This window comes from Mustela lutreola, chromosome 4, assembly GCF_030435805.1.
Source record: "Mustela lutreola isolate mMusLut2 chromosome 4, mMusLut2.pri, whole genome shotgun sequence".
Lineage (NCBI taxonomy): Eukaryota > Metazoa > Chordata > Mammalia > Carnivora > Mustelidae > Mustela > Mustela lutreola.
In genome coordinates, this window is record NC_081293.1 from 88,637,704 (window position 1) to 88,649,719 (window position 12,016).

The following is a 12,016-nucleotide window of genomic DNA, read 5'->3' on the forward strand; positions in this document are numbered from 1 at the left end:
CTTGGTTTACACATCAAAGAAGGAGGAGGAAGAGGTGGAGGAGGGGAAGACTGAGAAGGAGGAGGGATGAAGAAGAGAGATTTCCGCACAGGCCCACAATGCCAGAATCAATAGGTCTAATAAGCTATTCCGATTGGCTCTGAGAGGCATGACTTTTAGCCTAGGGCCACAGTGCTAATAAGCGACAAGGGCAAATCCAGGCAGCGCAAACAGCAAGGCCCACACTCATCACCAAGGCACCGAGAGGGGGGGGCAAGGGTGCCAGACTGACGGAACAAAGGTGTCTGGGAACCCCACCTGCCCTAGAAGTCCAGATGAGCGAGTAGTTGAACTGTTTTTTACCTTCATTGTCATTCCTTTCTGAAATTATTGCCAGGCCTTTGGTAAAGACATGAACCTGAGCTTGTGCAGCCTGGGGTACTGATCTTGGGGATGCTGAAGAGAGTAGGTGCCAACAAAGAATGAAAATCCCTGCTGCCTGTTCTCCTTCCGAGAGTCAGGAGGGAAGAGTCAAGACCCCATACAGTGCGCTGCCACTTGGAGCCCCGGCTGTGGTTGTGGCGTGGCCCACCAAAGCCAGGAGCAACAGGCAAGACCCCAGATGCTAATGGAACACCCTGGGAAGGACGAAGAAAAGGCAGAGTCAGCGGAAACCTTCCCAAAGGACATTGCCCTCAGTTTCACCTGGGAGCTGACATTCAGCTGGTACACACCCCTTCAGCCACACAAAGTTTGGTGACTAGCCTCTGGCCAGAGCCTGCTGTGTGTCTCCCTACCCTGAACCCTTCCCAAGATCCCTACCATGGCCTCGGGATCCAGGCACTGGAAGCATAACACGTTTCTCTGCAGGGGTCCTCGGGCCGGCCAGCTTTTGGTTAGTTAGTTGTCCGCGCTGTTAAAGATTTGCCTACTGTTACATGTTTGACTTTCATCTTTGGTGATGGTACCTATTTCATAGGAAATAGGAGCTGGAATCCAGGAAACAGGCTAGAAGATGAAATTAAAAAGTGGATACAAAGCTTCTAATCAGAGCCAGACACAATCGGTGATCAACTATATCCCTGTCTCTCCCCTCTTCTCTGATCTGTACTTTCCTTAATGAGGAACTAGACTTTAAGTTGAATTTTTTTTATCTTCAAGTCTTTCTCTCTCTCTATTCCCTAACTTGCCTCTCTTGCCTTCATTTCATCCTAGAGCTTGTGCTCACGACTTCTTTTCTAAATAAATATTAACCCCCTTTGACTCTGAATCTCTGGAAGATTCTCAGTTCCCTATTTTTGCTGGCACTGTGACAGGTCTTCATTTCTCCTTCCCACTCCTCTCTATTTATAGTTTTCACATTTTTTTGGCAGGTTGGCTACAGAACACTCAAAAATTGCAAAGAGAAATATTGTGTTCTGGAAATTCGTACGAGTATTTTTTCCAATATCGTCCTTATGCTCTTCTGATCCTCTCTTGAACTATTGGACTAAAGCAGCTGATGCTTCCACCAGCAACCAGAGTCATCCTGTCCACTACTGTGGGAATAGAGGGTTTCCATTTGGAACTGCAGACTGAGCTTAAAGTCTGGTGGCCCTTTGGTGCCAGGATAGCACCCCACCCCAGTATGGGGCGGGTGGGACATGGAGGACAAGCATCATGGTAGAGGTGTCCATTTGACCTCCATTCCTCATTGTGAGGAAAGCTCACAATGAGCCAACAGGGCCATTTCAACATCTTCTGTATTTTCCTTATACCTTGTTTCATTCCAAAGTGGATTTGAGATCATTTAGTTTAATTCTTAAATATTTCCCATTCCAACCAGAAACAGACTCTAGGGGCTCCCAAATTCTGCCTCATCTTCCTAATCAGTTAGTACCCCAAATTGGATATGATAGTGCCAGAACATTCTTCCATGTGTATTTTATAACAGACTAGTATTTTATTAGTTTTTTTCAAACTAATAAGAATGATAAGGGTACGTTTTTTTTTTTTTTAAAGCATAGGCAAAATCATGAAAGACATTGAAATGAACCTAAAAGATTATAGTGTCTTCCAAGGGAAAACAGGTGTTGTCTCATGTATCCTTCTGGGCTGACCAATTCTATGGGATATTCTGTGCCTTTCTTGTCTTTGAGCTATTTTGCAACTCTATAGATTGTACATAATTGATATGGATGCAGATGATCTTGTCTAGTGATATGTAAATGAATTTTGTCCACTGGAAGTACAGTTGACCCCCTTTCCTTTGGTAGGAGGCAGTTTTGCATTCTATTTGCATATCTATTTGCATCTATGAAAGCAAATTCGTTTAAGTATTACTGATTGTATATGTGTCTGCCTTGAGATTCTTGCTTGAAGTGGTGGTAAGGTCTTAGTGGTTCTCGAGCTAATGAATGAATTAAACAAAATCCCTTCAGGCATTCATCTCATATTTGTAAAATGGTCCTTATTTAATCTTTTCGAGAAGATGATATACTAGCAAACCATGACAAATGAATTTTAGAATTACTTTCAGTGTGGCCCACGCTATGCCAGAGGCAGAGAATGAATGAAGCTTGAAGATGGGGCTTCTGGCCCCCAGGAGTTACAATAATCTGTGTCAACATTGGCATGCCTGAGAAATGCACGTGACTTTCCCATCAGGGTTTCCCCGGGGGTTCAGTTAACCTTTCTCTTCCAAGCTACCCTCTCTTGTAGTGATATCAACTGTGCCCTTGGTTTCAGCTCCCATTCCCTAGCCAACATCTCTCCCACTGATACACGACCATCTGTTTCTTTCCTACCCACCAGGCCTGTGTAACTGACTACCTACTCATGCTATTTCACTGTGATGTCCCACCTGTGCCTCAAAACCCAGCATGTTCAAAACTTGATTCATCATCGTTTGTGAAAGAATGGCTTATCCTCTTTTGTTTTGTTTCTTTGGAAATGATTCCACCAATGCCAGCGGCATGCACCAGAAACCAGGAAGCAATCATACAGCTGAGCCAACCTGCTGTACTTTAAAACACTTGAGCACAATTCTCCAGTGCATACTCAACCCTGGCTTCAAACTCCCTTGTCTCTCCAGTGGGTTTGCTTTTCCTCTAATGGATGACCATTTCACACCTTCAAGACTTGCCTCAACAACCCCTACCCCCACCTCTTCTGAACTATGTCCCCTCACTCCCAGCTCCTGTCCTAGGGATGAGGGAGCAGAAGGCAAGCTGAGGACAAAGCAGAAGCTGGCGCCCTACACCCTTCCCCCATGCCATATGTGTGACATTCCTCATGCACTCCCGGCTGCCCTAAAGGAAAAACGATGCTTAACTGATAGAGATCCCAGTCCTGCAGGACAAAAGTCTCCCTCCATCTACAAATGTCCTAGCGACTTACAAGGAAGGAAGAAGCTTTCTCATCAATAGCCTGACTTCCAGAGACCCATACCTCAGTTTCCAGAAGCCCTAACATCACCCTCCCCTCCATAAAATTGAGGGAGACTGAGGGGGAGGGAAGTGTAATAAAACTGAATTTCTTCTAAGCCCAAAGCCCACTGACAAGGATGTGTGATAGGAGAAATGTAACATATCTCCAGGAAACTCCCAACTGTCTTCATGCTTTCCCTCACTAGAGGCAAAAACAGCCTTGACTTGACAATAACCAGGTCTCCCTTATCCTGAAATTCTTCTTTAGCATATGACAGTCCTTCTGGACACCCCCTTTGTCCTCACCTTCCTCAGCTCCCAGTCAACCACGCCTCTGTCTGAGCAGCTCTTTCTGTCCCTGGGTCCTGTCCCCGTGTTTTAATAAAACCACCATTTGCACCTAAGATGTCTCAAGAATCCTTTCTTGGTCATCGGCTCCGGACCTCACCCCACCGAACCTCACCTGTGTTCCAAAACTTCATCACTAGTGTCACACTTCAAGAAAATAAAAGCCCCTTGTGCAGGATTTCCCTTATCTTACCACCACCCAATCAAATCTATACCTACATTTGTATCCATTTTTAATTTGTTTTTAGACATTTACTCAACAAATATTTAGTCAGTACCTACTGTGTGCTACACACTGCCCTGAGTGTTTGTAAATCTGTGGCGAACAACACAGAAAAGTCCCTGGCATCATGGAATTTACATGGTAATTGGAGAAATGTACAAGAAACACAGAAAGAGTTGAAGACAGAGCAGGTTTATTGAGAAGAGCAGACATCCCCAGCTGGGGTTTGTTCTTCCTTTTGCCTGGGATTTGTTCCCTCCAGCCCTCTCCAGGACTCCACTCCCAGGGTCAATATCAAGTTTTCGTTCCAATGGATCCTTCCAGACAGAAGACAAATGACCTTTTTCTTAAAAACAAAAGGAAAAAACCCAAAACAAAGACTTCCTTTAACCTTCTATCTTCCTATAACAACCTCCATATTTCTCTCCCCACCTCATTCCCAGCATAGCTTGTAAAATATTTGTCTACACCTGTGGGTGTAGGGTACCACCCCAAGGGTAGTTGAAAAATCTCTATAAAGAATCCTTATGTGCAGATCATTTTAAGAGAGTTCATTTCCAGATCCAAACTCCATGTGTGCTCTGCAGGATAGGTGATATGCCCATTCTTGGGTCTGATATCAGGATACTCCTCTCCTTCCTGGAAGATCAAGACACTCCACTCAGATCTTATTAGAGTGTAGGTCTTGGGCTGACACCAAAGTTGAAATACAAGTTTTGTTTCAAATAATGCCCTTCTGTGGGCAGTCCTGGGGCTCTGCCTTTAGGGCTTCCTCTCCTTATTAAGGGTGAAGCTTAACATTGGAAAGGGGATTTGGGCAGATGTTGGAAGTGCTCTGAAATCAGAAAATCAATCAGTTTGGGTTAGTGACACTCATTCTTTCATATTTAAATTAAACTATATATTTTTAGGGGCATAATAGGAAAAAGCACAAGAAAGGATTTTAATGGTTTCATTCCTTTCCAGTGTGGTTTGGGAAATAAAATAACAAAACGAGACTGTTCTGCTTTAAAAAAAAATCAACTTATAGCAGACAAATATTATTCCAATGAAGTCGATCCTTTCCTATCTCATTTTCTTTTTAAAGATTTATTTGTTTATTTGGCAGAAAGAGACACACACACACACATACAGAGAGAGAGAGAGAGAGAGAGAGAGAGAACACAAGTAGGGGGAGCCGGGGAGGGAGAAGCAGGCTTCCTGCTGAGCAGGAATGTGGGCCCTCATCCCAGGCCCCTGGGATCATGACCTGAGCCAAAGGCAGCTGCTTAGTGACTGAGCCACCCAGGTGCCCTCTATCTCATTTTTTAAATGTTTAATATTTTCAACACCGAGTTAATAAAATATACATATACTGTGATGAAAAGTTTATGATTTAAATTTTCAGATGTCCACTTAAAAATGTGCAAGGTGCATGAATTCTCGTAGGCGGTCTATGCACCATACACGCCTACCACTAGCAAACGTGGACGTACTTGGTGTCTCTAGGTTCCTGCTTCCTTAGTGCCCTCTTAATCTTAAACCCTCACGTGGTTTCTCTTCCTACCATCCTGGACATGTATTCTCAATTTGCTTCTCTATCTCATCTCCGCACCTTTGAAGAGCTTGATTCTGGGTCTTCTGTAGCTATGCATTCTCTCTCTCTCTCCCTCAATCAGGGTTTCGCAACCTAGCACTATTGATACCTGGTGGGTGATTCTCTGCTCTGGGGCTGTCCTGTGCACTGCAGGACAGTTAGCAGCATCTCTGGTCTCTAGCCACTAGATGCCAGCAGCACCACCCCACCCAGTGATGACCACCAAAAATGTCTCTGGATGTTGTTCAATCGGCCCTGGGAGCAAAACCCCTTGCCTCCCAGCCCCAGTTTAAAAACCACTGCTTTAGCTGATTCCATTCAGCATCATTGATTTAAGTTCTTTGTAGAAGCTGAAGTCTTTAATCCTAACCCGCCCTTGGAGCTGAGAATCACATGGCCAGCTGCCTGCAGCATCTCTCCATGAATATGTAACAGGAATCTTATTTTCACCACGATTTCTAACCCACTCCCTCCTCAACCTGCTCCTGTCCTGGTCTCCCCATCTTAGTAAACAGCATCCCCACCTCCTACTGGCTAAAGCCTCAGCCCCTGAGATAAATTTCTTTCCCTTATCTCGTACCTAATCCATCAGCAAAACCAACTAATTTGACCTCCAAAACAGAAGTCAGACTTGATCACTGCTCCCATTTGAATCCAAACCCTGAAATTTGTTTTGTACTTAAGACACTGTTAACAGTTGTTGGTCCCACGACTACACCTACACAGATATTTTACAAGATCGCTAATCACTGCCAAATTGTCAAATCCAATGATTAACCCTCAGATCCAAATGACTCAACCTGTCAGTCCTATAGACACAGAAGTCCCTCCACTTCTCTGGAAATATTCTATCTTTTTCATCGTGATGTTGGCTCTCCCTTCCTCTTCCACACTGGGCAGTGATGATGGCTCCTTTCCTGGGTGGGTTTTCTTGAGCTTCCTCACCTTTAGACATCAGTCCTGTGCTCTGGAACTAGGACCTTCTGCGTGAGTTTTCTGTTGTGTTAAAAAAAAAAAAAATTCAGCTGACTACATTTTAAAGAACCTATTGGCTTTATTCAATGATTCACGAAATGGGTAGCATCTAAGCTTGCAGACTGAAATGAGCTCGGAGGAGCTGTACAAAACGAAAGGCTTTTATAGGCAGAAGGGAGGAGGAGCAAGGAAGTCACATCAGGCAAACAAGGCAGGTTGGTTGTGGCCAGGTGACTTGGCTGCCGGGGATGACAGGGGTCCGAGGGAGTGCGGATCAGCTGGTGTCTGATTGCCTGGGTTCAGATTCCATTTCTGGGACAGGTGAAATCATAATTAAGTCTGGTTTGGGTGACGTGGGGCTTAGCATAAGCAACTCCATTTTGGGCCTCTTGTCTCGGGTTTTTAATAGTTACTTTGTAACAAATAATAACAAGTTTAGTAACTTTAAACAGCTCAGTTTACTATCCTACCATCTCTAGCTGTCAGGAGGCCAGGCACAGCTTAACCAGGGTCCTCAGCTCTGGGTCTTACTCAAAGGAGGAGAGAAGGCGCCCACCAAGCTGTGTTCTCACCTGCAGGTTCCGCTACAGAAGGCTCTGCTTCCAAACTCACTCGGGTTGTTGGCAGAACTCATTTCCTTGTAGCTGTGTGATTTGGGGGGCAGCCCATGCTGGGGCGGGGCAGGGAGATTCTCCAGGCTATTAACTGGAGACCATCCTCAGCCCCCAGAGGCTGCCTACGGTTTCCTGCCATATGAATTTCTCCACGGGTGATTTCGAACTTGGCTCTTTGCTTCTTCAAGTCCAGGACAGCCTCTCACTCCAATCAGTAAAACGGTCTCATTTAATATAATCATAATAGTGACATCTTCTTACCTTGCCGAATTCTACTGGTTAAAAGCAAGTCCTAAGTCCCATACACACTCCCGTCCATACTCACAGGACAAACACCAGGGGGAAGATATCATGAGGCTGCCTTATAGTGTTGCCAAACACACCTCTGTCCATACTCACTGCGTAGGTAAGCCCACTTCTTCTCAGAGCTTGAACCCTATGTCCTAACGGTGCTCATATTTGTGCCTCCAGCCTGGACCTCACCCCTGAATGCCAGACTCGTGTGTTCAGCTGCTGGTTGGGCATCCCCATGTGGATTCAGCCGCCATCTCCAGAACCAAACACTTGTTGCCCATCAAACTTGCTTCTCCCGTCGTCTTTCCCATCTTAGCAAGTGGCAACTTCACTGTTCCAGGGCCTCGGGCCCCCAAAATTGTAAAATCATCCCAACTCTTGTCTTTTCTGCACACTCCACACTTAATATATTTACAAATCCTGTGTGTTTTGCCTTCAATATACACCCAGAATCTCCCTCCTTCTCCCCACCCCTGCATCTACCGCCCTGGTCTGGGCCAATACCCCCTCTCACCCAGATCAGTGGTCCTCAACCAGGAGAGTTTTGTGCACCTGCCCCCCTCCAGGGGACTTTGACAGGGTCTGAACACAATTTTGGTTGTCACAACTTGGGAGTGGGAAAGGGCCCTCCTGGGATCTAGTGGTCAGTGCACAGGACAGCTTCCCATAGCAAAAATTAATGTGGCCTTAAATGCCAGCAGTATAGAAATCTCAGTCTACATTAATGCAAGTAGCATCCGCACCCCACAACTCCACAAGTCTGTTCTGCACACAGTAACCTGAGTGATTCTTTTCTTTCTTTCTTTTCTTTTTTAACAAGATTTTATTTATTTATTTGACAGAGAGAGAAAGAGAGAGAGATATTGATCTCATGTAGGCAGAGAGGCAGGCAGAGGGGGACGGGGAAGCAGACTCCCTGCTGAGTGGAAAGCTTGATGCGGGGCTCAATCGCAGGACCCTGAGACCATGACCTGAGCTGAAGGCAGAGGCTTAACCCACTGAGCCACCCAGGCGCCCTGATCCTTTCCTAATCCAAATCAAGTCAAGTCTCTTCAAAACCATCCAAGGTCTTCTCATCTGGCACAATGTTAAAGGCAAATCTTTACAATGGCCTTCAAGACTTTATGTGATCTGACCCCACTACCTTCCTTACCTACCTCCTACCACTTGCCCTCTTGCTCACTTTTTGTCCAGCATTACTGATCTCCATGTCATTCTTTTAACACACCTTGTAAAGGTGTGTTAACACACCCTAACTTCTCTTAACACACCTTTTAACACACAAGGTGGGAGATGTGCTCCCACCTTGGGCTTACTGTTTACTTTGTGTGGGATGCTCTTCTCCAAACAGCACAACTGCTTGTTCCTTAATTTCCTCCAGATCTTTCCTCAAATGAGGGAGACTCCCCTGACATAGCCCCATAGAAAATACCAACCTGCTTCCCTAAACCCCCACACTCCATGTCCACTCACTCAGCTTAGTTTCCTTCCTACCTCGTATCAACCCCCGATATGTATGTATATTTATTTGCTTCATTTCTCACTCAACAACTAAAATGAAAACTCCAAGAGGACATCAAATTTATTTTGTCTCTTGTTAACTATTCTGTCTTTAGGGTTTAGAGCAGTACCTGACACATAGATGTACCATTAGTATTGGAGAATGATTTGTTTCTATTTTCAACTTTTCTCTATCCATTCTTTACATGGCAGCCAAAAATGACATTTTAAAAATGCAAAAGGAATCCCATGACCACCCTCCACCTACCAGTGTAAAACCCTTCAACAGCTTTTCGTTGTGCTCAAGCCACAGCTGACATTCTACAGCCCAGGCCAGATTAAGATTTCAGAGTTCTTAATCACCGGAAAGATGATGGTGTCATCACCACCAGAGATATATAATTTTTTTTAAAGATTAGATCCCAAAGTAAGTGTGTTAAAAAGCCTAGCAATTTCGGATTTCACAAATTCAGATTTCATAAAGTCTCATTAGTCTTCTCACCTTGTGTAAGTTTAATCTTTCCTGGCCCCTTTTTCTCTTCTGTTTCAGGCACTCACCATACTTTGCCAGAATCACCATAACAGCCTTCCAACCTGTCATCTCATCTTCAAGAATATGCCCCTTTCCCTCCCCTCCTCACACCAATTCATCCTCTAAACTTATTCCAAGATGATCACTCTAAAATGTGCATCTCATTATGTCCTTCCTCTACAGAAACTTACTCAATAGCTCCTAAGGACGTGTGAATTTCCTTGGTGTGGTATTTTTACAAGACCCTTTGCTTGTAAGTGGCAGCAATCCAAAGAAAACTGGACGGAACCAAAAGGGAAAAGCAAACAAACAAACAAACAAACAAAAAAACAAAGGAATGTCCAGGTTCCTGTAGGGAAAGAAGATGGGGTGCCTGGGTGGCTCAGTGGGTTAAGCTTCTGCCTTCGGCTCCCGTCATGATTCCAGGGTCCTGGGATCCAGCCCCGCATCGGACTTTCTGCTCATCAGGGAGCCTGCTTCCTTCTCTCTCTGTCTGCCTCTCTGCCTACTTGAGATCTCTGTCTGTCAAATAAATAAAGAAAGAATATTTTTAAAAAATCAAAAGAAGAGCTGCAGAACTAAAATTTCAGAATCAAGAACTAGGGACTGGAAACCGGCAAAACACTTTTCTTTTTGTCCATGTCTCATGTTTACTCGTCTCCATATGGCTACTTTCTTCTGTGGTCAGAGACTCTTCAAGTGTCCGGGAAGATGGCCATTGCCAGCTCCTGAATCCCATCCAGCAAGGACAGTCACTCGCCTAAAGAGAGAACCTCGCCTTCCTGTCATTTACATATCAATCCCAGGGAGACTCTGATTGGTCCTATTGGTGTCAAGTGGACCAATCACTGTGTGGGTTTATATGTGTGACCATCATCCCCCAGACTGCATAAAACACAGGCGAAAAAAAAAATTTTAATTAACATATAATGTATTATTTGCACCAAGGGTGCAGGTTCGTGATTCATCTGTGTTACACATTTCACAGAACTCACCATATCACATACCCTCCACAATGTCCATAACCCAACCACCTCCATACCCCCTCCACCCCCGCAATCCTCAGTTTGTTTTGTGAGATTAAGTCTGTTATGCTTTGTTTCTCTCCTGATCCCATCTTGTTTCATTTTCTCCCTCCCTACTCCCATGACCTCCTACCCTGCCTTTCAAATTCCTCATATCAGAGAGATCATATGATAATTGCCTTTCTCTGATTGACTTATTTCACTTAGCATAATACCCTCTAGTTCCATCCAAGTCATTTCAAATGGCAAGATTTCATTTTTGATGGCTGAATAGTATTCCATTGTGTGTGTGTGTGTGTGTGTGTGTGTGTATCACATCTTCTTTATCCATTCTTCTGTTGATGGACATCTAGGTTCTTTCCATAGTTTGGCTATTGTGAACATTGCTGCTATAAACATTCAGGTTCACATGCCCCTTTGGATCACAACATTTGTATCTTTGGAGTAAATACCCAGCAGTGGGATTGCTGGGTCCTAGGGTAGCTCTATTTTCCTCTTTGAGGAACCTCCATACTGTTTTCCAGAGAAGCACAGGGGAAATTACCCAGAGTGAACGGCGTTCTGTACCTAGAAAGAGGAAGAAGAGAAAGCACAGTGGTCAGGCACAACACATAGCCCACAGTTTCCACCATTTACATGATCTCTTCGATTCCACTTTTCCCTGCTCCTTCCGCAGATTCTGTGCTTGAGCCACAGTGAGCCCCTGTGAATTCTTGGATGGCTTTGGCTTTCTCTTACCTGCATCTGGCCACACCTGCTGCTCTCTGTGCCTAAAACCCGATTTGCTGGCTTGTTATACAAAGATAATACTTCCAGACCTTCTTCACACATTGTACACCTCATACATCACCTCCTCCAGGAAGTCTTTGTTTGGACTTAGGGCTTTTATTATTATAGGGAGAGTAAGGCCAACAGACCAGTAGATCACTGCCGTTGAAAATACAATTGGTTACTCACAGATCCCGGAAGGAGGGGGCTGGTGCAGCCACCAGGGAGGGGTGTGGGAGGACAAAGGGGAGCACCAGTGTCTGTCAGGATGGGACTGAGGGTAAGAGCCTTTATTGTGGTTTCTGCAGGAAGGAATGGGGGAAGTAGGGATGGTAGGTTGGGACTGGCTGATTTGGACACTTTCAGCAGGAGCTGGGGTATAACGGCTGTCCCTGGTTGTCTGGTACTTGGCCCTGGGGTGATTTGGACCCTGAGAAAGAGTTCCACAGAGAAGGTGGTCAGGAATTCAGACTCTAGATTCATTGATTTGCATTTAAGAACCTCACTCCCAGCTGAGGGGTAACTCTCTCTAGGAGCTGACCAACCCTGGAGGGGCAGTCCTTCCAGCTTCAGCAAGCACTCATGATGGTCAAAGTATCAAAAATATGGAAAATAAAGGACATGGTTACTCGTTTCCCCTGATGTTTTTTTTTTCTTTTTAAACTTTTTAAATTTAAATTCAATTAGTTAACACAGAGTGTATCAATAGTTTCTAATACAGAGTTCAATTATTCTTTCCTGATATATTTTTTTCACCCTCTTCCCCTAAATCAGG